The 26,441-nt window shown below is 38.8% G+C and overlaps 1 protein-coding gene across 6 annotated transcripts in view; it reads left to right on the top strand.

The window, feature by feature from the left end:
- Positions 1-26,441, top strand: part of KLF12 (KLF transcription factor 12) — a 460,616-nt gene that overhangs the window by 81,467 nt on the left and 352,708 nt on the right. Inside the window, exon 1 of one of the 6 annotated variants that reach the window (XM_073014389.1) lies at positions 12,797-13,248. The exons of the other annotated variants lie outside the window; for them this stretch is intronic. The gene's annotated coding sequence lies outside the window, so the exon portion shown is untranslated. Of the gene's footprint in view, positions 1-12,796; positions 13,249-26,441 lie in introns of those variants that run through there. 6 annotated transcript variants of the gene reach the window in all.

Genomic DNA, 26,441 nt, shown 5'->3' with positions numbered 1-26,441 from the left:
TAGGATATAGTCAGTTTTTCACCATAAATGGCAAATGGAATTTTTTCTCCATCAATGCTATATTCAGTGGAATTGCTTATGTGCGGTGTTAAGCATACTTTGAACATAATTTATTCTTAATTATTTTAGATATTTTCATTTATTACAGCAAGTATCAGAAGATGTTCATTATCAACATACAACCAGACTGAAAATAAAATCTGGATAGTAGAGTTTCCTGATCGACACAAGGGCCCTCTTGGTGAGGAATAAGTACACATGCACATTCTTAATGACTTCTTGTATGACTGTGGTGGATGTAGAGCATATGGTAGCCAGGGAAGACTGATGTTTTAGAGGGAAAGCAAGATATTTCATTGGCAGAGATGTTGAGGAAAGCCCTACTAGCCAGGGAGTGGAGTAGTTTAGAAGTTTATGAGGCAGAAATGAGGAGATGATACACAGGGGAGAGACAGTCAGTTGCCCTTCAACTTTTCATCTCAGCTGTAGTAATGGGAGGGAAGGACAGACACCAGTAAGGATGTCCTTGTGTAGAGGCAATGACATTTGATTTCACTTGATTCTGTACGCACGGCCGTGATACGCAAATGTTGACTCTCTGGCACATTGACTTTAAAACTTAGGAAGCTAGAGTGGAAACTTGCTTCAAGGGAAGAATTCTCCCTTCGAATCGTGTCATGTGATCTGGCCACGACACGACGGTGGAGTGTGGCACTGGGCAGGGTAAATAATGTGCCTCCCTGCCTAGTAACTTGATTCTCAGTTTTAATTGGCTCATTGTTATTTCCTTTCTATAGTATCTGATAAATTATTTTCAGTAGAAAGTAGTCATCCCAAGAATGGGAGTAATAGAAAACTTTAAAAAAATAGAAGCTTCCAACAATTATTTTGAAATGTAATTCTCAGAATTATGTAATGGGTAGCAGGTGAACCAAGACAGCATGACAATTCCTGTCTGTGGCCCAGTTGTTTTGGAGAGACCTACACAATATGCACAATGTTTCTGATGCCAAATAATGGGCACTTGAAGCTGTTTTCTATTTTCTGAGCTTTAAGACCTTGGTATTTATAGACTATGGTTTAATTCTCAGAATCATTCTAAGAAGTTTATTTCTGTCTTTCTTTTTTATATATAAGGAAACTGAGGCATAGAAAGGTAAAATTTAAGTCATACAGTTTGAAGGTTTTGGAGCCAGACTTTGGAATATTTATCTTCTTTTTTTTTTTTCTTTAAGTTTCATTTTATGTTTAATTGATACATAATAATTGTACATATTTATGGGGTATAGTATGATATTTTGATAGTTGTATACAATGTATAATGATTAAATTAGGGTAGTTAGCAAATCCATCACTTTAAACATGTATGATTTATTTGCGGAGAACATTCAAAAAGTATTCTAGCTGTTTTGAGATACATACTATATTATTGTTAACTATAGTCACCCTGCTGTGCAAAGGAATGTTAGAACTTATCCCTCCTATATAACTCTAACTTTATGGAATTTTTATCTTATGATTCCAAATTCCCTTTCCTTTTTACTTGACCCTACTTCTGTTTCTTTTTAACTTGATCCCAATTCTGTCTCCCCCTGTCTCTTTTTTTGGGGGTGGAGTGCGATGGCGATTGGCGATGGTGTGTTTGATCCTGGGATGTACGTGGTTCAGTCTGTTCTTTTCCTCAGTTCATGCTCCACCACTTTTATTAGTACCAGGAAGACAAGACACCTCTCCTGTTTCACTCATTTTACTTCTTTATCTTCATTCCCTAGTTCTACTCTTCTTCCTGTTTCATGCCCCTCCTCGCACCACCAGCCAAGCATACTTTCCAGTGTGCCTGAAATATGTCCCTAAATGTGCAGGAGTTCTTACAGAGTTGGTAGCAGAATTCCACTGTGTGTGTGTGTGTGTGTGTGTGTGTGTGTGTGTGTGTGTGTATACACACACCACATTTTCTTTATCCATTCATCCATTAGTGGACAGTTAACTTGGTTACAAATATTGTGAATAGTGCTGCAGTAAACATGAGAGTGCAGATAATCTTGTTAACATACCGATCTGATTTCATTTACTTTGGTTACATACTCGGTAGTGGGATTTATAGATCATATGGTAGTCCTGTTTTTAACTTTTGAAGAACTTACACACTTTTCCGTAATGGCTGTTCTAATTTCTATTCCCATCAGCAGTGTAAAAGGGTTCCCTTTTCTCTGCAGTCTCACCAACACTTATTATTTGTGTTTTTGATAATGGCCATTCTAACAGCTGTGAGATGATGTCTCGTTGTTGTAGTTTGCACTTCTCTGATAATTAGTTATGTTGAGCACCTTTTCATGTAACTATGGGCCATTTCTACGTCTCTTGAGAAATGTCTGTTTAGATTTTTTTTGCCTATTTTCTTGATACTGAGTTCCTTTTATATTTTGGATATTAAGTCCTTATCAGATGAATGCTTAGCAGATATTATCTCTCATTCCGTAGGTTGTCTTTTCACTCTGTTGACAGTTTCCTTTGTGGTGTAGCTTTTTAGGTTGATGGAATCTCATTTGTTGATGTTTGCTTTTGTTGCCAGTGCTTTTGGGGTCATATTGAAGAAATCATTGACCGGACCAATAATATGTAATTTTTCCTATGTTTTCAGTTTCTGATGTTGTTATCCCTGCTTCAAACCCAGAATTGTCTGATTCTCCTCTCAATGTGTTCCGATTCCAGAGGTGTCTGTCAAGCTCATCTTCTTGGGGCCATCAGGTGTGCTCTACCTTGTACACAGCCCTCATCCTCAGGCTTACCCGTAACCATCCTTCCCTCCCTGTGTGTCCTTTGTCTCCTTATATCAGGATTTCTTCCTTCTTTGTGTACTCTCTTCTTTGCTAAGCATATCTTCTTTCCTGAGGAGGGAGATTGCAGGAGAGGTGAATTTTATCAAATCCAGCATGTGTGAAATATCTTAACATTTATACCAGACTGATAATGTAGCATGGTCTATAACTGAAGATTGGAAATAATTTTCCTTTGGAATTTCAAAGCATCCTTCCACTGTAGATTACATTGGGATGCCATTAAGATTCCCAGTACATTTGTCAGTTGCTTTTGTCTCCCCACTCTTTTTTTTTTCTTTCTCTCTGAAATCTTGTAGAAGTGTCTTGTTCCAGATGTTCTGAATTTCTCAGTGATGTGTCTTTATGTGGCCTGTTTTTGTCAAGTTTTGCAGGGTACTCAGTGGGCCCTATCATTCTGTAAACATAAGTCCTTCCTTTAGGGAATTAACAGCAACAACAACAAAACCACCATCACCAGAAATCTCATGTTATCCAAATTGATTCATTTACTGAGTTCAGATAGCAAGCAACAGTGTTAGGACACGTCAGAGGATTGGAGTACGGTTTCCTCTAAAGATACTATTGCAGAACTTACTTTCCTCTTCATTTTGGTTTCTGAATTCAGAGAATGACAATTTGAAGAGCAAGGGATCCCCTATTTGGTTGATGCTGTTCTTACCTCTGTTTTCTCTCTTCTCTCTTTAGCTCTCATTCTCAAATGTTGGATTATCCCAGGCTGGAAAATTTTATTATTATTTTGCTCCTACTTTCAGTCTTGTTCTACTTTCTGAAAGACCACATCATCATTGTTTTTCCTCTTATTTATTCTTTAATTTTTACTACCATATTTTTAATTTGTAAGAACTTTTTCTTGTTTTTCTGAGAATAATCCTTTTTTAATGACGTCCTCTTATTTGGTGAGTTCTTTAATAATATCGGTAATCTCTGTGTGGGGCACTAAGCAGCTTCCTGAAAGCTCTGAGCTAGTGTGTGCTCTTCTCAGCAGAGTCACCTGGCTGGGCTATTATTTGTTGTGCCCTTGATGGCAGGAACTGTCTTTAGGCTTGAGTCTAGGGCTAATTAGGTCCTCCATAGAAAAACCTTTTAAGCTTCTGCCTACCAGTGTAGACCAGGCTGCCAGCAGTTTGCAATTTGAATGAGAAGAAACTGGACATCTCAACTCCCTTTGTTTCCTCACTCTGTTCTTGGTATGATTTTCTCTTGTACAAAATGTCCATGGAGTCTCTCAGTGGAGGCCCTTTGTTTGACTCTACACTAGGAATAAACCGCTGGTCTTCTGGGGCTGGGAAGGACAGTCATCTAGCTGTGTTCATGAAGATATGTGGAAATCTAATTCTGAAGTGGATTGTCAATCAGTCTTCCTCATTTTGGCTAAACTTTTACTGTCATTTCTGGTCATAGGGAGCTGAGAGTGTCCCAGATTCTGGGAGGTTTTGTTGGCTTTGTCAGGTTGCTTTTTGTTTTTCTTTACAATTGACTTAGCCTCATTCAGCTTTCTAGGGTCTGCTAAATCATTTAGCTTTCTTCCACTTACTTTTTAACCTTTTCATAAATCTTGTTCTTACTGACTTATCTCACATTCTATTTCTAAAGAAAAATCTATTCCATCTTACCTTATTTGAATTGGTGAGAGAGTGAAAGTCAAGGTTCATAATCAATCTGTTTTCTTTACTCAGAAGTCATATTCTAGTTGCTCATTCAAGTTTCCCTTTCTGTCAGTTATTTATGTTTTACCAGGTTTTTTTTGTTGAGTTTCTTGACTTTTAAAAATTGTGTTTCTGAATTTCCTTATCTATTCCAGAATTTAATTCCTTATTAAATTCACATTCTTATGTTAGCAACTTTGGGCCACATGATAAAGCTCTACTCGCAATGGTCTAAAATGTGAAATTAGGTGTTAATATTCTGTTCTCTAAGTATGTGTCATTGCTATATGGGATTCCCAAAACATAAATACTATGGTGAATTAATGCCTAAACGTTCTCATTTTGGAAAAAAAAAATACCGTCCTTGAGAGAACAGCAATTATGTAGCATATGATTTGTGATAGTTGTCTTATTGGAAGTTATAGAAATCCAGCTGTGAGAGAGGCTGAGTGTCACCCAGTCTATTCCCTCCTTTCTTCTTCTGTGACAATAGAATTTTCATTGTGTGTGGGGCTGCTTAAAGATGACATATTCCAGCCTCTAGATGTGGCCAGCAAGTTCTAGCCAGTGAGATGTAAGCGGATGTATAGTGAGCAGCTTGTAAACTGCTCCACCTGTAAAGTCCCCCAGTACATTCCTTTTACTCCACATTGTCCTTCTTTCTTCAGTTCTGTTGCCTGGAATGTGAGTGTGACAGCTGGACGTCTCAGTGCTATATTGAACTGTTTGGGTGTGTCCAACCCTAGGCATGGTGGAGCTATGAGCTGGAATGTACAAGAGTTCTGTGAGACTTGGGGAAGCACAGCTTCCATGCCCTTGACTGCCTGACTTTGCACTTGGAATGTGAGAAATAGAAACTTCAGTAATGTCTAAGCCACTGTCCTTTTAAGTTTGCTGACACTTGCAACCAAACCTAATCTTAAATGATATATTACCTGAAACTTGTTTAATCAAAAAAGCATTTATGGAATGGTGCACCCAAGAGGTGAAGCTGTGTTTACTGCTGCACATGGCAATTTGACTGATATCCTTAGTAGTCTCTCTATTCACTTCTCGGTTATTTTATTTTATTTTGCCTCTGTTTCCTGTATCTTAGGCTATCAAAATGTGGCAGCAATACAACTGCTGGTTGCCTCAGATTTCCATCATAAAGGTTTTTTTTTTTTTTTCTTTTTGATATGGAGTCTCGTTCTGTCTTCCAGGCTGGAGTGCAGTGGTGTGATCTCGGCTCACTGCAAGCTCTGCCTCCTGGGTTCACGCCATTCTCCTACCTCAGCCTCCCGAGTAGCTGGGACTACAGATGCCACCATGCCTAGCTAATTTTTTTTTTTTTTTTTTTTGTATTTTTAGTAGAGACGGTGTTTCACCGTGTTAGCCAGGATGCTCTCAATCTCGTGACCTCGTAATCTGCCTGCCTCAACCTCCCAAAGTGCTGGGATTACAGGCGTAAGCCACTGCACCTGGCCTATAAAGATATCTTTTTAGAGCAAGCACTTTTCTGATAATTTAACACTTGGCCTGGTCACCTATTTACTAAACCAATCAAGGTGACTGAGGGGCAAATCCTTAGAGTTGTTAGGCTTGGGTCATATGGCCACTGCTGATGTGGAGGGGAGGGGACATCCTTACCCAAGGATATAGACTAAGTGGCATTTCTCTGGCATAGAGGAGGGCTGGTTTGGAGAGGATTCTGGGAAGATAAATATACATCCAGTTGCATTATATACAATTTAAATTTCATAATGCTATGGTTTAAAAACCAATACATATGTTAATATCTTGATTTTTTTTCCTGTTTTTCAGTAGTTCTTTCCAAAGGAAACAATGAATATTAAAGTCAATAATTTATAGGAGAATCAATGATAGTGAAGAGATAAAAAATAAAATTTAAGACTTATAATTTGGTATTTTAAGTCTTACCTGGTATAGTAAGGAAAATACAAAATATTCTTTGCCTTTGTAGGACACAGTAGTAATATCAAATGAAAATATCCGTGGTTAAAAAAATCATAACGTTTGTCTAAGTAATGATCATTTATGTTAGTTATAATGAAACATTCCTTCTTAGAGTAATTGCAGTGTATTTATGCAAACTGTTACAACTACAGTTAAGAAACTAATAATCTTATATGATTTACTTCTAATTATAATTTCTTACAGATAACTCTTTTTTTCTGGTATCCTCTCCAAGGGTCCCACCCAGTAACATAGTTGTTCTGTCTTTTTTCTTTTCTTCTTTTTTCCTGGATGGAAAAGCTCTTTGGAAAGAGCCCTCGGAAGTGAATTGGAATATGTTCCTTTTTTAAAAAAATGGAAACCCATAATATTTTTTTTTTTTTTTTCTTTTTTTTTTACTTTTTTTTTTTTTTTAAATTTATTTATTATTATTAAACTTCAAGTTGTAGGGTACATGTGCACAACGTGCAGGTTTGCTACATATGTATACTTGTGCCATGTTGGTGTGCTGCACCCATCAACTCGTCATTTACATCAGGTATAACTCCCAATGCAATCCCTCCCCCCTCCCCCTTCCCCATGATAGGCCCCGGTATGTGATGTTCCCCTTCCCGAGTCCAAGTGATCTCATTGTTCAGTTCCCACCTACGAGTGAGAACATGCGGTGTTTGGTTTTCTGTTCTTGTGATAGTTTGCTAAGAATGATGGTTTCCAGCTGCATCCATGTCCCTACAAAGGACACAAACTCATCCTTTTTTATGGCTGCATAGTATTCCATGGTGTATATGTGCCACATTTTCTTAATCCAATCTGTCACTGATGGACATTTGGGTTGATTCCAAGTCTTTGCTATTGTGAATAGTGCTGCAATAAACATACGTGTGCATGTGTCCTTATAGCAGCATAATTTATAATCCTTTGGGTATATACCCAGTAATGGGATGGCTGGGTCATATGGTACATCTAGTTCTAGATCCTTGAGGAATCGCCATACTGTTTTCCATAATGGTTGAACTAGTTTACAATCCCACCAACAGTGTAAAAGTGTTCCTATTTCTCCACATCCTCTCCAGCACCTGTTGTTTCCTGACTTTTGAATGATCGCCATTCTAACTGGTGTGAGATGGTATCTCATTGTGGTTTTGATTTGCATTTCTCTGATGGCCAGTGATGATGAGCATTTTTTCATGTGTCTGTTGGCTGTATGAATGTCTTCTTTTGAGAAATGTCTGTTCATATCCTTTGCCCACTTTTGGATGGGGTTGTTTGTTTTTTTCTTGTAAATTTGTTTGAGTTCTTTGTAGGTTCTGGATATTAGCCCTTTGTCAGATGAGTAGATTGCAAAAATTTTCTCCCATTCTGTAGGTTGCCTGTTCACTCTGATGGTAGTTTCTTTTGCTGTGCAGAAGCTCTTTAGTTTGATGAGATCCCATTTGTCAATTTTGGCTTTTGCTGCCGTTGCTTTTGGTGTTTTAGACATGAAGTCTTTGCCCATGCCTATGTCCTGAATGGTACTACCTAGGTTTTCCTCTAGGATTTTTATGGTATTAGGTCTAACATTTAAGTCTCTAATCCATCTTGAATTAATTTTCGTATAAGGAGTAAGGAAAGGATCCAGTTTCAGCTTTCTACTTATGGCTAGCCAGTTTTCCCAGCACCATTTATTAAATAGGGAATCCTTTCCCCATTTCTTGTTTCTCTCAGGTTTGTCAAAGATCAGATGGATGTAGATGTGTGGTATTATTTCTGAGGACTCTGTTCTGTTCCATTGGTCTATATCTCTGTTTTGGTACCAGTACCATGCTGTTTTGGTTACTGTAGCCTTGTAGTATAGTTTGAAGTCAGGTAGCGTGATGCCTCCAGCTTTGTTCTTTTGACTTAGGATTGTCTTGGAGATGCGGGCTCTTTTTTGGTTCCATATGAACTTTAAAGCAGTTTTTTCCAATTCTGTGAAGAAGCTCATTGGTAGCTTGATGGGGATGGCATTGAATCTATAAATTACCTTGGGCAGTATGGCCATTTTCATGATATTGATTCTTCCTATCCATGAGCATGGTATGTTCTTCCATTTGTTTGTGTCCTCTTTGATTTCACTGAGCAGTGGTTTGTAGTTCTCCTTGAAGAGGTCCTTTACATCCCTTGGAAGTTGGATTCCTAGGTATTGTATTCTCTTTGAAGCATTTGTGAATGGAAGTTCATTCCTGATTTGGCTCTCTGTTTGACTGTCACTGGTGTATAAGAATGCTTGTGATTTTTGCACATTAATTTTGTATCCTGAGACTTTGCTGAAGTTGCTGATCAGCTTAAGGAGATTTTGGGCTGAGACAATGGGGTTTTCTAAATATACAATCATGTCATCTGCAAACAGGGACAATTTGACTTCTTCTTTTCCTAACTGAATCCCCTTGATTTCTTTCTCTTGCCTGATTGCCCTAGCCAGAACTTCCAACACTATGTTGAATAGGAGTGGTGAGAGAGGGCATCCCTGTCTTGTGCCAGTTTTCAAAGGGAATTTTTCCAGTTTTTGCCCATTCAGTATGATATTGGCTGTGGGTTTGTCATAAATAGCTCTTATGATTTTGAGGTATGTTCCATCAATACCGAATTTATTGAGCGTTTTTAGCATGAAGGGCTGTTGAATTTTGTCAAAAGCCTTTTCTGCATCTATTGAGATAATGATGTGGTTCTTGTCTTTGGTTCTGTTTATATGCTGGATTATGTTTATTGATTTGCGAATGTTGAACCAGCCTTGCATCCCAGGGATGAAGCCCACTTGATCATGGTGGATAAGCTTTTTGATGTGCTGCTGAATCCGGTTTGCCAGTATTTTATTGAGGATTTTTGCATCGATGTTCATCAGGGATATTGGTCTAAAATTCTCTTTTTTTGTTGTGTCTCTGCCAGGCTTTGGTATCAGGATGATGTTGGCCTCATAAAATGAGTTAGGGAGGATTCCCTCTTTTTCTATTGATTGGAATAGTTTCAGAAGGAATGGTACCAGCTCCTCCTTGTACCTCTGGTAGAATTCAGCTGTGAATCCATCTGGTCCTGGACTTTTTTTGGTTGGTAGGCTATTAATTATTGCCTCAATTTCAGAGCCTACTATTGGTCTATTCAGGGATTCAACTTCTTCCTGGTTTAGTCTTGGAAGAGTGTAAGTGTCCAGGAAATTATCCATTTCTTCTAGATTTTCCAGTTTATTTGCGTAGAGGTGTTTATAGTATTCTCTGATGGTAGTTTGTATTTCTGTGGGGTCAGTGGTGATATCCCCTTTATCATTTTTAATTGCGTCGATTTGATTCTTCTCTCTTTTCTTCTTTATTAGTCTTGCTAGTGGTCTGTCAATTTTGTTGATCTTTTCAAAAAACCAACTCCTGGATTCATTGATTTTTTGGAGGGTTTTTTGTGTCTCTATCTCCTTCAGTTCTGCTCTGATCTTAGTTATTTCTTGCCTTCTGCTAGCTTTCGAATGTGTTTGCTCTTGCTTCTCTAGTTCTTTTAATTGCGATGTTAGAGTGTCAATTTTAGATCTTTCCTGCTTTCTCTTGTGGGCATTTAGTGCTATAAATTTCCCTCTACACACTGCTTTAAATGTGTCCCAGAGATTCTGGTATGTTGTATCTTTGCTCTCATTGGTTTCAAAGAACATCTTTATTTCTGCCTTCATTTCGTTATGTACCCAGTAGTCATTCAGGAGCAGGTTGTTCAGTTTCCATGTAGTTGAGCGGTTTTGATTGAGTTTCTTAGTCCTGAGTTCTAATTTGATTGCACTGTGGTCTGAGAGACAGTTTGTTATAATTTCTGTTCTTGTACATTTGCTGAGGAGTGCTTTACTTCCAATTACGTGGTCAATTTTGGAGTAAGTACGATGTGGTGCTGAGAAGAATGTATATTCTGTTGATTTGGGGTGGAGAGTTCTATAGATGTGTATTAGGTCTGCTTGCTGCAGAGATGAGTTCAATTCCTGGATATCCTTGTTAACTTTCTGTCTCATTGATCTGTCTAATGTTGACAGTGGAGTGTTGAAGTCTCCCATTATTATTGTATGGGAGTCTAAGTCTCTTTGTAAGTCTCTAAGGACTTGCTTTATGAATCTGGGTGCTCCTGTATTGGGTGCATATATATTTAGGATAGTTAGCTCTTCCTGTTGAATTGATCCCTTTACCATTATGTAATGGCCTTCTTTGTCTCTTTTGATCTTTGATGGTTTAAAGTCTGTTTTATCAGAGACTAGTATTGCAACCCCCGCTTTTTTTTGTTCTCCATTTGCTTGGTAAATCTTCCTCCATCCCTTTATTTTGAGCCTATGTATGTCTCTGCGTGTGAGATGGGTCTCCTGAATACAGCAGACTGATGGGTCTTGACACTTTATCCAGTTTGCCAGTCTGTGTCTTTTAATTGGAGCATTTAGTCCATTTACATTTAAGGTTAAGATTGTTATGTGTGAACTTGATCCTGCCATTATGATATTAACTGGTTATTTTGCTTGTTAGTTGATGCAGTTTCTTCCTAGCCTTGATGGTCTTTACATTTTGGCATGTTTTTGCAATGGCTGGTACCGGTTGTTCCTTTCCATGTTTAGTGCTTCCTTCAGGGTCTCTTGTAAGGCAGGCCTAGTGGTGACAAAATCTCTAAGCATTTGCTTATCTGTAAAGGATTTTATTTCTCCTTCACTTATGAAACTTAGTTTGGCTGGATATAAAATTCTGGGTTTAAAATTCTTTTCTTTAAGAATGTTGAATATTGGCCCCCACTCTCTTCTGGCTTGAAGAGTTTCTGCCGAGAGATCTGCTGTTAGTCTGATGGGCTTCCCTTTGTGGGTAACCCGACCTTTCTCTCTGGCTGCCCTTAAGATTTTTTCCTTCATTTCAACTTTGGTGAATCTGGCAATTATGTGTCTTGGAGTTGCTCTTCTCGAGGAGTATCTTTGTGGCGTTCTCTGTATTTCCTGGATTTGAATGTTGGCCTGCCCTACTAGGTTGGGGAAGTTCTCCTGGATGATATCCTGAAGAGTGTTTTCCAACTTGGTTCCATTTTCCCCCTCACTTTCAGGCACCCCAATCAGACGTAGATTTGGTCTTTTTACATAATCCCATACTTCTTGCAGGCTTTGTTCATTTCTTTTTCTTCTTTTTTCTTTTGGTTTCTCTTCTCGCTTCATTTCATTCATTTGATCCTCCATCGCTGACATTCTTTCTTCCAGTTGATCGAGACGGTTACTGAAGCTTGTGCATTTGTCACGTATTTCTCGTGCCATGGTTTTCGTCTCTTTCATTTCGTTTGTGAGCTTCTCTGCATTAATTACTCTAGCCATCAATTCTTCCACTTTTTTTTCAAGATTTTTAGTTTCTTTGCGCTGGGTACGTAATTCCTCCTTTAGCTCTGAGAAATTTGATGGACTGAAGCCTTCTTCTCTCATCTCGTCGAAGTCATTCTCCGTCCAGCTTTGATCCGTTGCTGGCGATGAGCTGCGCTCCTTTGCCGGGGGAGATGCGCTCTTATTTTTTGAATTTCCAGCTTTTCTGCCCTGCTTTTTCCCCATCTTTGTGGTTTTATCTGCCTCTGGTCTTTGATGATGGTGATGTACTGATGGGGTTTTGGTGTAGGTGTCCTTCCTGTTTGATAGCTTTCCTTCTAACAGTCAGGATCCTCAGCTGTAGGTTGTAGCTGTAGGAGATTGCTTGAGGTCCACTCCAGACCCTGTTTGCCTGGGTATCAGCAGCAGAGGCTGCAGAAGATAGAATATTTCTGAACAGCGAGTGTACCTGTCTGATTCTTGCTTTGGAATCTTCCTCTCAGGGGTGTACTCCACCCTGTGAGGTGTGGGGTGTCAGACTGCCCCTAGTGGGGGATGTCTCCCAGTTAGGCTACTCAGGGGTCAGGGACCCACTTGAGCAGGGAGTCTGTCCCTTCTCAGATCTCAACCTCCGTGTTGGGAGATCCACTGCTCTCTTCAAAGCTGTCAAACAGAGTCGTTTGCGTCTGCAGAGCTGCTGCGTTTGTTATTATTTACTCTGCCCTGTCCCCAGAGGTGGAGTCTACAGAGACAGGCAGGTTTCCTTGAGCTGCTGTGAGCTCCACCCAGTTCGAGCTTCCCAGCAGCTTTGTTTACCTACTTAAGCCTCAGCAATGGCGGGCGCCCCTCCCCCAGCCTCGCTGCTGCCTTGCCGGTAGATCACAGACTGCTGTGCTAGCAATGAGGGAGGCTCCGTGGGTGTGGGACACTCCCGGCCAGGTGTGGGATATGATCTCCTGGTGTGCCTGTCTGCTTAAAGCGCAGTTTTGGGGTGGGAGTTACCCGATTTTCCAGGTGTTGTGTGTCTCAGTTCCCCTGGCTAGGAAAAGGGATTCCCTTCCCCCTTGCGCTTTCCAGGTGAGGCAATGCCTCGCCCTGCTTCAGCTCTCGCTGGTCGGGCTGCAGCAGCTGACCAGCACCGATCGTCTGGCACTCCCCAGTGAGATGAACCCAGTACCTCAGTTGAAAATGCAGAAATCGCCGGTCTTCTGTGTCGCTCGCGCTGGGAGTTGGAGACTGGAGCTGTTCCTATTCGGCCATCTTGCTCCGCCCCCGGAAACCCATAATATTTTTTAAAATTTATTTTAAATTTGTAAGTGGTGTAGTCTTTTAACAAACTGTGTGTTTCCATAAAATTTTGAAAAATTTAATCTTGTATGGAAGGCAAGGCAGGAATTTAAAAAAATAAACGTTATTTTTTTGAGTTGTAGATTTGCAAGAAAATTGAGAAGATGGCAAAGAAAGTTCCTGTATACCTGACACCCAGTTTCCTGTGTTGCTAGCATCTTAGGTTGGTATGGGATTTGTTTTGAATTAGTGAACAATTTAGAAACACTAATTTGTTTCGATTAGTGAACCAATATTGAAACATTAAACAAAAGTTCATATAGTAAGTCCTCATTTAAGTCATAGATAGTTCTTAGAAACCCAGACTTTAAGTGAAACAACGTCTAAAAATGCCAAATTTACTGTAGACTAATTGATACAAACAAGAGTTAAGTTCCTATGGCAAATTTCTGGTCACAGAAATATCACCCAGCTTCTAAATAAAGAACAAAACACTTCTAATATTAGCCACTGAAATAAATAGGAGCTGTACATACATTTCAGAAAGATTAATAAAAATCAATAAGATAATTACCCAGTTATTCCAGTTCAGGGCGGTGACCAGAGCCCATCCTGGCAGCTTGGAGCGCAGGGCAGTAACAGCCCTGGACGGGATGCGTTCCCACTGCAGGTGACACATACGCACACTCAACCTGGGACTATACAGACACGCCAACAGCTTTGGAGTGTGGGAGCTGGCTGGACTCCCTGGAGAAACCCATGCAATACGTGGGAGAACATGCAAACTCCACACAGACAGTGGCTTGGGCTGGGCATCCATATATATTTTTTCCTTCTCATCAATGCTGTAATCAAATGATGCTGAACAAAGTGATGTTATGTGAGAACCTACTGTACTTTATTCAGATCTCCTCAGTTTTCATCTGCAGTCCTTTTTGTGTTCCAGGATCCTGTCTAGCATACCACATTAGGTTTTGTGATCACATCTGACTCCTCTTGGCTGTGACAATTGTTCAGACTTCCCTTGTGTTTGATGACCTTAGCAGTTTGAGGTGTGCTGGTCGGGTATTTTGTAGTGTCTCTCAGTTGAGATTTGTCTGATGCCCTCTCATGTTAAATCTAGGGTGATGAGTTTTGGGAGGAGGACCACATAGGTAAAGTGCCGTTCTCATTACATCACATCAAGGGTACATGATGTCAAAATGACTTATCTCAATACTGACCTTGATTACCTGGCTGAAATAGGGATTGTCAGCTTTCTCCACTGTAAAGTTGTTCTCTTCCATCATAAAGGATTATGGTCTTTATTACCATTCTCTTTGGAAGGAAGCCACTGTGTGTACCCCACACTTCAGAAGTATGGCATTATACTCCACCTCCTTGAGTGTGAAGTATACATATAAATTATTTGGAATTCTTCTACTTATGAGATTTGTCTCATCTCCCTTATCTGTCTACCTACCTATCACATCATTTTTATATCAGTGTGGATTCATGGATATTTATTTTATGTTGTGGATTATAATCCAGTACAACTTTATTTTGTTGCCCAGATTGTTTTAGCTTTGGCCATTGGTAACTTTTTTTTTTTTGAGACTTTTTTTTTTTTTTTTTTTGAGATGGAGTCTCACTTTGTCACCCAGGCTGGAGTGCAGTGGCGTGATCTTGGCTCACTACAACTTCCGCCTCCTGGGCTCAAGCGATTCCCTTGCCCCAGCCTCCCGAGTAGCTGGGACTGCAGGCACCTACCACCACATCTGGCTAATTTTTTGTATTTTAGTAGAGACGGGGTTTCACCATGTTGGTCAGGATGGTCTTGATTTCCTGACCTCGTGATTCACCTGCCTCGGCCTCCCAGAGTGCTGGGATTACAGGCGTGAGCCACCACATCCAGCTTGCCATTGATAACTCTTTTAGTTGGCTTTTGAATATCTCTGCCATATCTCCTTTGTTGTATGTTAAACATTTTTTTAAAATTGTACTTCTCTACTGTCTGGTACTTTCAAAATGTGCCATATTCATACCCCTATACCCATCTTATATATCTCCTGCCTCAGTCCTGGAATCATTCATTTCTTCACAGAGCCCTTGTTCCTCTTATTGACAAATGGTATTAGAAACCAAGATCTGGGTGCCGGGTGTGTTTGTTGCCACTGGGGTGTTGCAAGGCAGGCATTTTTATTGTCCCATTTTACAGATGAGGAATGGGACATCTCAAATGACAGTGCTAGTAAAGGAAGAAGGTGGGGCAGTTGTGGTCAGAGGGTGGAGTAGGGGTCTTGTTTCTGGGTAGCTTCCTTTTCATTCCTCTTCACTGTGCAGAGTTTTTCTCTCTCACTGATATTTTTACAAGGTAGTTTATTTTCCTGGGCATTGAGTCAAAAGGGCAAGGTGTAAGAAAGTTTTTATTAATATTCTGACTGGAGAAATTATTGATTGATTGACCATATCATTCTTTTTGTTTTTTGCAGCTTTGCCAGCAGGCATAGAAATGAAACATGATGTGCTAAAGAATATTGTATATTGTTGGTAGCAATAAGAATAGATGCAGAATTGTCTGCAAGATTGTCAGTAAAGATAGAACGCTGTAGGAGTGTTTAATGAATTGAATGCTCTCCCACTCTTTTTTCAACCTACACAGCAATTGCTGTGAGGACCTGCCTAATTTGCCAAAACTAGATCCATTGCCCAATTTTTACAATTTTAGTCTTGATTGAATACATAAATATTACGTTGAGTAGAGAAATGTATGCTTTCCTGAAGGAACTCTTTCTAAGGGAAAAAGTCATATACTGCTGTTATCCCTTTGTATTAATTAATTAATTTGTGCTTTTAAGAAATGGGAGCTTGGTAGCTTTTACGGGTTGTGGTAGTCAAGGACCAAGATATTTGTATAATCCTGATTCACTACATTTTAGCGAAATGTCAAAAATCAGTGAAACCATTACAAAAGCAGAGTGTTCACACATACACAGAAACATACACACACACACGTTAAATTCCATTTTCCCACTGGGGCCTGTTACATGTTTGTAGGGAAGTTAGAATGTTTTATACTTGTCTTAGTTTTGTTACTCCTGTGTTAGCGTAGAACGGCCTTAGATCAAGCTATTATGAGTTATCTTTGTCCTCTATCCCCATACCCATATTTACTCATCAATAAACATATTCCTTTGAAGCATTTTAATGTATTAATTTTTGAGGTTTGAAACATTTAATCTGTTGAAGGATTACAGTCTTTATTTTCCTCTGACCAAGAGTGGGATACTTAACGCAAGTTTCAGCAGTGCTGGACCCTTACTTCATTCAGCCTTTCAAATTTACAGAATTAATGAAAATATAGTATCTCATGAAGGGAATCTCTGTTTAACCTCGTGGAGAGATTTTTCAGTCTGTCTGGTCTTATTTATCATGCGTGGAATCTTTTTGCCCTTTCTTTTTTGTATTAATATTGGAATAATCTTGTGAAAGATCCCAACTAAACTTTGCTACTTTCTTGAATCCTTGATTCCTGTTTTCCTAGGTTTCTTCCTACTTTGCTGTGTTTCCTGGGATATTGAGGTACTAGAAAGGCTTCCTGCCCATAGAGATTCACCATGCTGTCTCAGTTAATTGTGCCTCAGTTAATGCTTTTTTCATATTCATTTAAAAGCTTTATGAGTTCCTATTCTCTGAAGCATAGATCTTATCTGTTTGATTGAATGACACATTGCAAATATTTAATATTTCATATTTATGAAGACCTGCTGAATTATTTTATTACCCTTTTGGACATACTTATCGGGTCTGTCTTAATTGATGTTAAGACTCTGCAATCCATTAAGTCATTGAGTCAATTCACACTCAGACTGTACCTGGGATTCTTATAGTCCTAACTCCTGTGATTTTCAACACAGCTCAATCAAGGCAGACACTCTCCTGGTTTTGCCTCTAAAAAGAAGCTAAAAAGCAATCTTTGGGACACTCTGACCTTTTAATGTCTTTGTATGGTAAAAACGTGGAGTGTTACCTGGCAGGGTGAAATGCTACCAGGTCAGATACATTTTCAAAATTGGGTCCTTAAACTGAATACACTTGTGACCTTATCTATTCAGAATTAGCCAGTAGCCAGTAGATAACCTTTTTTTTTTTTTTTTTTTTTTTTAGGTGGAGTCTCGCTTTGTCCCCCAGGCTGGAGTGCAGTGGCACTATCTCAGCTCACTGCAACATCCACCTCCTGGGTCCAAGTGATTCTCCTGCCTCAGTCTCCCAAGTAGCTGGGATTACAGGTGCCCGCCATTGTGCCCAGCTAACTTTTGTATTTTTAGTAAAGATGAGATTTTACCATGTTGGCCAGGCTAGTCTTGAACTTCTGACCTAAAGTGATCCACCCACCTCGGCCTCCTGAAGTGCTGGGATTACAGGTGTGAGCCACCACACCCAACCGATGACCTCCTTCATATTGAAGTTATGACTAAACTATACATTACAGAAAATGTTAATAGCAAACACTTGTATAGCACTTATTTAGCATTTACATGTTTTAGATGTTTATATGAATTATGATCATTTTGTAGATGAAATTAAGGAGCAGGGTATTTATATAGCTTGCATACCTTCACACAATAATGTAGTAGAGGAAATACTAGATCAAAGCATTCTGACTCAGGAGATTGCTCTGAAAACTTAGCTATTCTGCGCTGAGATTTTTCTTTTCTGTTTTGAAGGGGTGTGTTTGTGTGTGTGTGTGTGTGTGTGTGTGTGTGTGTGTAAATCAACGATTTGGGGAATTGCATAGCTATGTCTTTGATTTTTAATTTCTCTTTCGTTAAGTTGAGCTGTGGATGCTGGTGATTTTGATAATGAGTTTTAAGAAGGAAGAGTTGCTGCAGCAAATTGAACTCTTAAAAGCCCCCATCCTCCCACTCATCAAAATTTTAGCTCTACTTACACATTACACAGTGCTTGAATTTGAGAATAAGTCAGCATCTTAACATGAATGTTGGAAGCCAGTTTCATTTGATAAACATTTATTAATCACATCCTGTGAGCACTGTCTTATCTGAAGGACAGTAATCACAAAAAGACGAATAAAACTCATCCTTGAACTGTGTGGGACAAGGCCAGTCTTTTGTTATATAAATACCTACATGAGAAACTATACTACAGGGCACATGAATGGTGCAAAATATTGTGGGAATTCAGAGATGGTAGATAATATGGGCATGCTTTTTCTGAAAAAGTTGCTTTAAAGCTAGGATATGAAGGAGGTGGAATTTCTGTGAGGTATTTGAAGTGAAAGGAGTGATGTGAGCAGATAGCTAAGGAGGAAAGATGTGTATAAGTAGGCTAGTGTCATATCAGCTAAGATATGTTTTTGGGGAGAAAGAATTTTGGAGATGTTATTTGGGGTTGTATTGTGGGTTTTACTTAATGTCACCCTTGACAATTGTTGTGGCAATGCAAATGGACAAGAAGGGATCAGTTTGAGAGGTTTTCTTAGATAGAACTTGTAGGACTTGACAACTAATAGAATGGGAAAGGTCTGGGTGAAGGAGGGGTCAGGGATGATGTCAGGCTTTTAAGTTGAGCTTTGGAGAGGGCAGATGGAAATCAGAAAAGCTGGTTTTCATTCTGACCTGCTTTGCAGAGGCAAGGATTATTGTGAGAGTTGTTATGAACATTTTTGACTTCCTCAGCTTGGGGAATACTGTTTTGTATGACTATATTATATGTAGGGTGTGTATTTAAGGAGAGGGGATGACTCCCTAAAGGAATCATGGAGAAAATTCCTGTTAACAGCTTTGCTGTGTAATGCATTCATTGTGCCTAAGTGAGTTTTTCCAAGAACCTTTTAGTCAGTCTCAAGTTGTTTGAAAATGGAAAAGGTGAGAATTTGTAGGCATTCTGACGTTGGCACTGAGTTTCTTATACTGAAAGTCTTTTTCGTTCCTGAAACTGTTCTTGATACAATGGAGGCTTCCCAGGTCTTCTGGAATCCCAGCGTCCCAGGCCAGGGCTGCAGATGGCCAGTGCATCCACTAGGGGTGTCAGGCTTCAGGAGTGGTGCCTGGTCTGCATAGCACAGTACCTTATTCCATAGACAAGCAGTATGAACACACTTTTTCTCTTCCTCATAGATGCCCTCCTTGATGGCATGAATCCTGTCTGTGATTGTTGAATCCCTAGCACCTGGCATTATGCCTGATACACATTAGACTAAAAAAAAAATAAATGAATCGATAATGCATTCTTCCCGTAGTCTGTGGCTATCACATCTGTCCTGTTTATTAATAACCCTGTGATATACAGATTTTGAACTAACAGATAAGTTTTGAGAGATAATGCAATGGATATTTATTAGGGAAAATTTGAAGAAAGGATCCTATATATGTGATTTACCATTTATATATTTTAATACATTAAACCCACAGTTGAATGCTTTCATTTAGATTGTCTACTTAACACGACACTTGGTCTTTGACATCCATGAATTGGTGTTCAAGCAAGCCATACTTTTTACATTGACAGCCGTAAGTCACTATTTTATACTGAATTTTGAGCAATAGCTCGTGTGAAAATTGAGGCATGACAGGACAGTGTTATGTGTCAGACAACAGTTTAGTGTGTCTGCATTACCATCTTTGCGTCTGTCATCTTGAACCCAGCACTCATCCAAGCTGAGGCTAAAGATGTATGAAGAATTTCCATCTTTATACTAATTGTGTTACATTTTTGAAATCGAACATCGATATTTCATCCCCCCCCCCCATTTCCAGAAGCACAATCCATTTTGTAATAAATCTTTAAGGCCAAAGTACAATAATATCATTAAATAAAAATTATTTTATAATTTCTTAGAGAGTTATGTTTTTCTTTTTAGTTTTTAAACTTTTTTTTATTTTTTATTTCTTTTGAGATGGGGTCTCTCTGTGTTGCCTAGGCTGGAGTACAGTGGTGTGATCACAGCTCACTGGCTTCTCAGTCTCCCTGGCTCAAGCAGTCCCTCCACCTCAACTTCCCAAATAGCTGGGACTACAGGCATGTGCCACCGTGCCTGGCTATTTTTTCTTTTGGTAGAGATAGAGTCTTACTGTGTTGCTCAGGCTGGTCTCAAATTGAACTTAAGCACTCCTCCTGCCTCAGCGTCTCGAAGTACTAAGCTTACATGTAAGAGCCACTGTGCCCAGCTGAGAATTACATTGTTTTAATGTAGCATTTTTCAGATATAATGTTAGGATAGGGAACCCAAAGATCTGATTAGACCAGTTTGGCAGAGAGACTAATAAATTAAAATACCAGGATACTGTTAATTGAAATTAATCAGAAGCAGAGGAAAAAAATGCTTAAATAAAATACCATATTAATTTAAAATGAATTAAAAATGAAATTGTCTGCTTTTACAAAGCCTTTCTAGCAACACGCATATTGTGCAAAGTGAATCCATAGCTGTATTAAAGAAATAGTAATGGCTACCCTACCAGGTAAACGTTTTTTTGCTAGTTATAGATATTCAAATTCTAATAGCGTAAAGCTTTTTTTTTTTTTTTCTTTCCTGGGATGTTATCGTCCCTTAGTTTTACATGTTTTAAACTAAGCTGTAAATTTAGCTTGAACAATTTTAATAACATTTCCAAAGATGTATCTCAAAAAGGAATTTAGAAGAAATACTGAGCTTTTGAAATCAAACCCAACCCCCTTTCTTACAAAAGCAGTCAACTTACTTTAACTGAACATTTCTTTGCCCTGAAGTTAGAAATGACTTCAGCAAAAATTTCTCCACAGGGTTGATATTTTAATGATGGGAACTTTAGGTTACTATGACCATTTTATACTAGTCATGTATAATCATTTATGAATGGAATGGTGATTGACAAATACATTTGCTTTAATGTGAATCCGGACTATAATATATATGGATCAGCTTCAGGTGTTCATGTCTGTCTTTTCTCCATGTGGAGTACGATTGTACCTTCTCTTCCCTCCTGCACTGGTTTTTGTCTTGGATGACCAGGCTGTGAGTTCTTCAAGATCAAAGATCATGTCATTTTGTGTCTGTAGCCCCAGCATGTAGAGCAATGCCAGGTAGCAGTATGTGGTTAATAAATGTTGATTGAATGAATACATGATTGACTGAATGTATATATGTCTAGCAAACAGTGTTTGCAACTGACAGCCTTTTTGAAAAAATTATTTTGAATAGTTATAAGTTCACAGGAATTCCCCCTCCCATCCCTCAGATACAGGAGATTCCTTATCTCCTCCCTACCAGTTTTCCCCACTGGTAGCATCTTACATGACATAATACAGTGCCAAAACTAAGAAATTGACATTGGTATAATCCACAGATCTTCAGAATCACTGACTTTACATGCAGTCATTTGTGTGCACTTTGTATCAGTTCTATGCAGTTTTATCACGTGTATTGATTTTCATGGCTACCAACAGAATCAAGATAACAGATTTTGTGTATGTGGGGTTCCATGCCCACAAGACTTCGTTGTGCTACTGTTTTGTAGCTAACCCTGACACCTCATAACAGGATTTTAATCGTCCTGACCTTGTGCTTTACATTAGCTTCTGCATTAACTATGGCACAAAGAACTATAAGATGTTTCTGTTCATTAAGAGACCCAGCAGTGATTGTATCTGTATCCATTCCCCAGTCCAGAGATCATTCCTCATCCATGATCAGTTTACACGTTTTCTGTTTAAAAAAATTATCTTAAAGTTGGCTTTCCTAGAGTAATGAATTGTCAACATTATCATAATAGGAGTCCACTCCTATTAAGCAGAACTTAGAGACCACATGTTGTGTTCATTATCCAGAAAATGTATCAAGTTGCAAAACTTAAGCAGAATGCTAAAAATTGGGATCCACAGTGTTAATGAGCTAAATATTGACAAGTGCATCTTAGAAAATGTTTCTGTGAGCAAAAAAGATTCCAGGCTTATAGGCAATGAATTGGAGTGTTCAGCAGGGTTTAATTGATGGCTGTGGATGTCTTCTGCATAATTGAGGTTGTAAAGATGGATACATGTGGTAGGCGTGGGGGGTCTAAATGCGTGAGTGTGTATTGTAAGGGAATCCGTCCCTTCCAACATACTGCAGACTGGGTTGCAGATACAGTGATCCATGTTTATGTAAGCAAGGTGGAAACTTCTGATATAGAAGGGAAAAAGCAGGTGCTTATGGATGTTTTTCTTTCAGGAAATAGTTCACATTTTCAAGAAATAATTTTTTTTTTTTTTTTTTTGAGACAGAGTCTCGCTCTGTCGCCCAGGCTGGAGTGCAGTGGCATGATCTCGGCTCACTGCAACCTCTGCCTCCCAGGTTCAAGCAATTCTCTGCTTCAGCCTCCTGAGTAGCTGGGATTACAGGTGCCCACCACCATGCCTGGCTAATTTTTTTATTTTTAGTAGAGATGGGGTTTCACCATCTTAACCAGGCTGGTCTTGAACTCCTGACCTCGTGATCCACTTGCCTTGGCCTCCCAAAGTGCTGGGATTACGGGCGTGAGCCACTGCTCCCAGCTGAAAAGAAAATCTTTTACGCTTATGTCACCAAGATAAAAACAGACAACATGGTCAAGTTTACACTTGGTTTATAAATTTGTCAAAATGAGAGCTGTCTTGTTGGCATAAAACAGAAGGCACTTTTTCTACATCCTCTTCCCTGTCTTATTCTTTCACATTTCATTGTGCTGGAAGATCAGGTTAATGGAAGTTCCTTGGGAATTTCATCACCCTCTTCTGCTGACTTCTTTTCTACCCTGCCTCCTGTCCCACCACAGGGACATGCAAAGTGAATGTTAGGGCAGAAGCCAGCAAGAAAAACCTGTTTTGCAAAGAAAAGCCTCCAGGCCACACTCCCCTGTCATCTGGATAGAAAAATCTTACCACATCCTCAGGTTGAAAAACCTTGGGAACGCTGTGTTCCTGCTGGTGGCATTCATGTATTTGTGTGTGCACTGTGCGGGGATCTGGGAGCCTGTGGGTGGGCGTGGGGACAATGAGTCTGGGTGAGTGTCAGGCAAGGCCTTTAAAAATAGCTTGTTTTTCATTTTTTGGTACATAGCCTCCCTGTTCCAGTTTATTAGCAATCAATTTTTAACTCTTATATTAGGTACCGTGGGAAGTTAGAAAAGTCTTTCTTTGAAGAACTAAGAGTCTATTCAGAGGATTTATCTACAAGTGGGAGAAAAGGGGATTTACCTGAAATGCAAAATAGGCCATGGAATATTTAAGTATGGAGAGGATACATTGTTAAAAGTATGGAAGTGGTCTGAGGAAAATCTGTGAAGACTTAAGAGAGTGGATAGTGTCAGATGGTTCCCAAGGAGCTGATGAATGCTGGGCCTTGCAGATAGGAGCGTATAGGAGCATTCTGAGGCAGGAGCTAGGGATGTGACTGTAGCGGGCTGGTTAATGAGTGCACTGGACCAGTCAGACATCCTGGGTTCAAGTCCTTCTACCAATAGACCTGTTAATTTAAGGTGAGGTTCTTCCCTGACTCTAAACTCCCATGACGCGTTAAAGTTATGAATAGTAAATAAAATGTTTATAAAAAAGTAAAAAAGCTTTCTAAATTGCAAAATCCTGTACACATTTGAATTATTACTCTCAGATTACGAGTCTTAGAAATCAAAGTTTTAAAAATGTGTGTCCAATTTAAAACTGAAGAGCATCTGAAAAGATGCTGATACTCACTTTTAAGGATGTGAAATGACAGCAGATCATTTTAGGATGAAAAATTCATTCCCCTTTCAACCCATCAGAAATGAATTTTTAGAATGATTATGATTCTCTTCAGCTTTTCTAAAATTTTGTGAGGGAAAGATTAGTTCTAAAGAACTGGGTAGTACCAGCTTTTTGTTCGGCTTCATTCATACATCACATTTAAAAACAAACAAATGAGAACAAAACAAAAAAATGTACCATGAGTTTTTCTTCCTCCTTTCTTTTGAGACGTATTTATTGAGCACCTGTTTAGATGCCAGCTCCTGCAATGGGGATCAAAAATAATCATCATTCCTGCAGTGGTGCAGATAACCACATTAATACAAATACAGTCAACCCTCTGTTTCCAAGGGTTTCTCATCCACAAATTCCACCAGCCAAAATTGAAAATATTAAAAGAAAGATAACATAAATTTAAAAATACAGCACAACAACTATGTATATAGCATTTGCATTGTATTAACTATTATATGTAATCTAGAGATGATTTAAAGTATATGGGAGGATATGCATAGGTTATATGCAAATACTACATACTACTGTTTTACATAATGGACTCAAGCATCTTTGGATTTTGGTTCGTGGTGGGAGTCCTAGAACCAATACCTGCAACTACTGAGGGATGACTGTATATATGTATCACTTCCACCCGAGAGTAGCTGTTGAATAAAGGGAAAAATACTAGACTAGCATATAACAGGAAACTGGTGAGGCTGTGTTCCCTAGAGAAAGTAATATTTGACTACAGATGTGAGGTAAGCTATGGGATAAAAAGGCCTGGAAAGAGAACAGAGGTATATGGATTGGGATAAAAATTAATTGCTAAAAATAGTGACAGTTATTAAGCCAGTGTATATGATGGGCCTTTTTATAGAATTCTACCTTGGAAGCTTAGACAAATCCTCTTCTATAGCATCTTAATACAGCAGTTTGCCTAGGCATTACGCTTTGTCCAACCTGAGATATTTTCAGAAAATAATGCTCTAAGATTTCAGATGTATCTCCCTAATGCTTTGCTTCATAAAACCCGAATCAGAGTAATAGACAAAAGCTACTAAAATAACATTTAAGTGAATATTTTTGTAAATCTGGAACAGAGAAGAACTTTCTAAAGAGTGACTCCTAATCCAGAAATTGTAAGTTGGAATTTGACTACTTCTAACACTTTTGTAATAAAAGTTTTGTCAGTTTAAATGGCAAACTATAAAGTGGTAGAAACCATTTAAAATATATATGACAGTGAAAATATTTTTCATGAAGAAACTTCTTAAATTAAGGCAGCAACTGCCCAATATATAGATGGGAAAATATTTGTACTGGGATTTCACAAGAGAATGCATAAATGGGCCAGGCATGGTGGCTCACACCTGTAATCCCAGCACTTTGGGAGGCCAAGGTGGGCGGATGACCTGAGGTCAGGAGTTCGAGACCAGCCTGGCCAACACGGCAAAACCCCGTCTCTACTAAAAAAAAAATACAAAAAATTAGCCGGGCATGGTGATGGGTGCCTGTATTCCCAGCTACTTGGGAGGCTGAGGCAGGAGAATTGCTTGAACCCAGGAGGCAGAGGTTGCAGTGAGCTGAGATCCCACCATTGCACTAAAGCGTGGGTGATACAGCGAGACTCTGTCTCAAAAAAAAAAAAAAAAAGAAAAGAAAAGAATGCGTAAATGACCAGTAAACAAATGAGTTGAAGTTTAATGTCAGTGGTTGTCCAAGAAATATAAATTAAAACAGTGCCTTTTTTTTTATTTTTTGGCTTTCAGGTTGGGCAAGATTAGAATGATGGCTATATGGAAGAAACTGTAATAACTATACATATATGTGCACTGATGAAACGTGTGAATGTATACTTTCTGCATGCATAAACATTTATAATGTGATTACCCTATGACCCAGAAATTTTACTTCTAGGAATGTATTCCAAAAATGTAATTATGAGTATGTGTAAAGATTTAGCTACAATTATGCTCATCAGATTATTATAATTAAAAGTTGCGAAGCAATCAAAATGTGTAATAGGGAGATAGTTACATAAATGTGGCACATTGATAGAAGGAACACTAAGCTGCCATTCAAAACAAAGTCTTTTTGAATTCTTTGCTATGGACGTTTGTCCATGAAATATTGTTAAGTAATCTAGGAAGTAGATTACAAAATAACGTTTATGTTAAGGATATATAGTAACATGTTGAACACTTGTGTGTTAGATACTAGACTAAATGCTTTATGTTGATTATGTCATTTAATTATAACATTCCTCTGAGATACAAACATATCTCATTTAATTAAACAATTATAATTGTTTAATTATAACATGATTAGCCCTATCTTATAGATTAGTTAACAGAAATAACAGGGGGCTAAATAACTCCAGGGCATACCAGTTGGAAGTGTGGCGCTAGGTTTTAAGGATCGGCTTCAGAATTTTTACATTTGTGTATGTACATGTATAATAAAAGGGCATACACCAAATAGAGTAACAATATATACTGTTAGCTGTAGAACTTCAAGGGATTTTAACTTTCTTATTTATACTTTTCGCAGAGTCTGAGAGTTTTAGCCTGTGCTTTTCTTAAGAGGAAATAAAAGCAAAGGTGTTTTTATTTTTTAATGTTTTTGTTATATAGGAAGGGCAGGCAGCACTAGTTTTAATTTTATACAGTACATGTCATGTTTTATTTCAAGAGGAAAAGA

Source organism: Chlorocebus sabaeus, chromosome 3 (genome assembly GCF_047675955.1).
Source record: "Chlorocebus sabaeus isolate Y175 chromosome 3, mChlSab1.0.hap1, whole genome shotgun sequence".
NCBI lineage: Eukaryota > Metazoa > Chordata > Mammalia > Primates > Cercopithecidae > Chlorocebus > Chlorocebus sabaeus.
Note: the sequence above shows the minus strand (reverse complement) of the source record. Positions and strands in the feature narration are given on the sequence as shown.